Consider the following 3,807-nt stretch of genomic DNA (forward strand, 5'->3'; position numbering starts at 1 on the left):
TCTACTAAAAATACAAAAATTAGCCTGGCACGGTGGCAGGCACCTGTAATCCCAGCCACTCAGGAGGCTGAGGCAGGAGAATTGCTTGAACCCGGTGGGGGGGTGGCGGAGGTTTCAGTGAGCCGAGATCATGCCACTGCATTCCAACCTGGGTGACAGAGTGAGACTCCATCTCAAAAAATAAAACAAACAAACAAAAACAAAAGCAGAGAATTTTCTACAGCTAGTTAAAGAACAAGATGGCATAGAGAGGCAGCAAAAGGGAAACTGGAGAGATTCAAAGTCTGAGAGGGAATCCACTTGCTGTTGCTGGAGACCACGGGTGAGAAGGGCCATTAAGAAGAATGTCACAAGCATGAGAAGAAAAACACCCAAACTCTAGGAGGGAAGATTAACCCCCACAGCTGAGAGGCAGAAAAGAAATGAGAACCTCAGTTACAGGAACTGAATTCTTCCAACCAACCAGAATGTATGTGGAAACTGGTTAATTCCCCAGAGCCTCCAGAAAGGGTGAGCAAAGCTTCACTGACACTGATTTTGGCTCTCTGAGACCCAGTGCAAAAAACTAGCAGAGTTTCATCCCTATTTCTGACCTACAGAAGTTAGATAATAAATGTGTGTTGTTTTAGGCCAAAAACAAACAAACAAAACACATGTGGTAATATGTTAAAGTGGTATAGAAATCACTCTCACAGAATTACTTCCTCTTAAGGCATGAAAGTTAAATTAAAGATAAGTATATTCACAAACATATGTCATTAAATTAATTTGTAATCCAAACATGCATACAATATGTTTTTATATCCTTCTAGATGTGCAATTGGGGTAATATACAATATTTAAAACTGCATATCAGAAAACAGTGACGCTGCCTAGTGTTCACTTTGTTGTGTGGGTCCATTCAAAGTGCCTAATGTAGAAAACTTAAAAGTAGAGTCAGATTTTATTAGAAATTGTTCCCTCTGGGACAAGCTCATATACAAGTCTACTTGAAGTTAGTGCTATTAGCAGTGGAGCTCCTCAATTGACCTGACTTTTGTAAAAATTTAATTTTCTTGCCTCTTTCCAGCTGGAGATTTTAGCAGTAATAAAGCAGCAAAAACTTACAGAAAAGCTATATAATGAATGTTTGACATCAGCTATGATTGCAAACGTATCCTCTTGTATAGGTAAACATATTCACTTGGGACAACTCAAATTCATTTAGGGCAATGTCTGTGACAACAGAAAATACAAACCATTATTAAAATTTCTGATTCTGTGTTATCCTGGGCAACATAATGAAATCCCATCTCTTAAAAAAAAATTAGCTGTATGTGGTGTCATATGACTATAGCCCCAGCTACTCAAGAGTCTGAGGTGGGAGCATGGCTTGAGCCTGGGAGGTTGAGGCTGCAGTGACCTGTGATTGTGTCACTGCACTCTAGTCTAGGTAACAGAGTGAGACCCTCCCTCAAAAAACAAAACAAAACCAAAAAAATGATGATTCTATTTCTTTTGAACTTCCTGGTCATTCACTGCTCATTATTTATGTGTGCCTAGATATCTTTTCTCTGCCCAAATGGTAGATAAATCCTATTTTAAAAACTCTGATAGTATTTCCACATAAATGCAAGTGAGTGTCTTGATGGAAATATAATAGATATTGATAGATTTTTATAGCATCGTTGTATATTGCATATCATAAAATATAATTTGCAATTTAAAATTGAAAAATTAACAGAGGGGCAAATATTAGGGGCAAATAACCAAAATAAAGCATGTTTCAGTTTAGGATTAATGCTGTTATTTTAATTGTTAAGGAGAAGAATGCAGACGTTTTCTGTGCGTCATCAATATCTAAAACACTCAATCAACTATTATCTAAGTCTTTATGGAGTGCTCAAAATATAATAAAAAGTAATTTAGAGTGTTCTGCCTTCTACATGTAAGATTTAAAAGAAACACTCCTTTGTTAGGCTATATTTGAGTTTATTTTTCAATATGTTGAAATATATTCTAAGCAGCAATTGGTAAGTAGGAAAAGAAAATATTGTTTTAAAGTACTCTTTACTCATTTAAATGCCCAAACAAGAATTAATAAACTGCTACCATTTCTGGATATATATAAAAGCAGAAATCTTTCTCTATCTGCCTCATTGCTTATCACAAGTGTGTTGCTTTTTTGTGTTTTAGAATATTGCTAAGAGCATACAATCTTGCCATTGCAATTTCAGACTAATTTTTTTCCATGTTCCCTATCTAGTTTCCTAGATTCCAAGGTCATGTCCTGGTACTCACTTTAGGCACTTATGGAACAGTAAACTGAAGTAAGTGTGTGTGTGTGTGTGTGTGTGTGTGTGTGTATGAATCTAAATTCCTTCTTTGACAATGTCAACAAAATAGCATATATAGTATTTTGAACTGGCAATTTTAAATATGAATGCATCTTTACCTGAAAGTAATGGGAGACAAGGACACAGTCAACTAAACAAAATATCTAAAGATTTAAAATGCAAAATATTTCTAAAAATACTACAAATAAAAAATAGTTTTCATGACCTGAAACAGTAAAATAAGAATGCTGCAAATTTTAGAGAATGCCCAATTATCTAGATGATTGCAATAATGTGACTATGTTAGCCCTTCTATGCATTATAGCTATAGCATTCTCATGGCCTGAAACAAAGTAATGAACCCCATATTTATTCATCCAAAATGTTACCTAAGTCTTGAATAGACTCTGAATCACTGAATTTGTAAAATGAAAAAAAAAAATCAAAATAATAATAATAATAATAAAACATTTTTCTAACACAAAAAAATAATAATGATAATAAAATATTTTTCTAACTCAATTTTGATGAGAAAATAATCAAATGATAATTTTTAATTATAATCCCAGTATAGAAAACAAATAAGATGTCAGAAGTATTTTAAAGGCAAAAAGAGGTCAGGAAAGCCAACACATACCTGTCCTAAGTGATTTAATTGTTAAAATATGAATTAAGAGAAAAATAATTTGAAACTGTTGGAAATATGTCAATTACTAGATAAATTCTTTAAACTTTAGGAAGTATAGTATCTATCAAAATGATTATATTTAAAATAAAGCAAGTGATGAGACAATTACAGATATGTTGAGTACTAAACAAAATTTAATTCAGATATCTTAGTCCTAAGAATGATTAACTTATATTTATAAATATTAAATTTCAACACTTTGTATAGCTCAGCTCACATTTCTTAATTTCTCCTTGTATAATAGTGATGCCATGAAAAATATAGAAATACTTTAAAAATTACTTTTTACTAAAAATAACAAAAAATCAGAATAAAGAAAATTTGTCTATTAAAATATTTGCTGTTATGGCTTGCTTATACATACATGGCCTCTGTGTTGGTTGGTTTTATGTGTCAAATTGACAAGTGTTAGTTCTTAACTATTTAATCAAACACTAACCTAGGTGTTGCTATGAAGGTACATGTGGTTAACATCTATAACAAGTTAACTTTAAGTATAGGAGATAGCTCTCAATAATATGGGTGAGGATTACTTAATCATTTGATAGGCCTTAAGAGCAAAAACAGGGATGTTCCTGATAAGAAGAAGAAATCTGCCTCAAGACCAGAACATCAACTACTGCTTGATTTTCCCGCTGTCCAGCCTGCAAATTGCAAACAAATTTCAGACTTGCCAGTCTTCGGAATAATGTGAGCAAATTCACTGAAATAAATCTCTTCATATATAAATAGACATAGATAGCTAGGTAACGATATGTAGATAGATACATGACAGATGTTAGATAGATAGATAGATAGATAGAT

This window comes from Mandrillus leucophaeus, unplaced genomic scaffold (assembly GCF_000951045.1).
Source record: "Mandrillus leucophaeus isolate KB7577 unplaced genomic scaffold, Mleu.le_1.0 Scaffold543, whole genome shotgun sequence".
NCBI lineage: Eukaryota > Metazoa > Chordata > Mammalia > Primates > Cercopithecidae > Mandrillus > Mandrillus leucophaeus.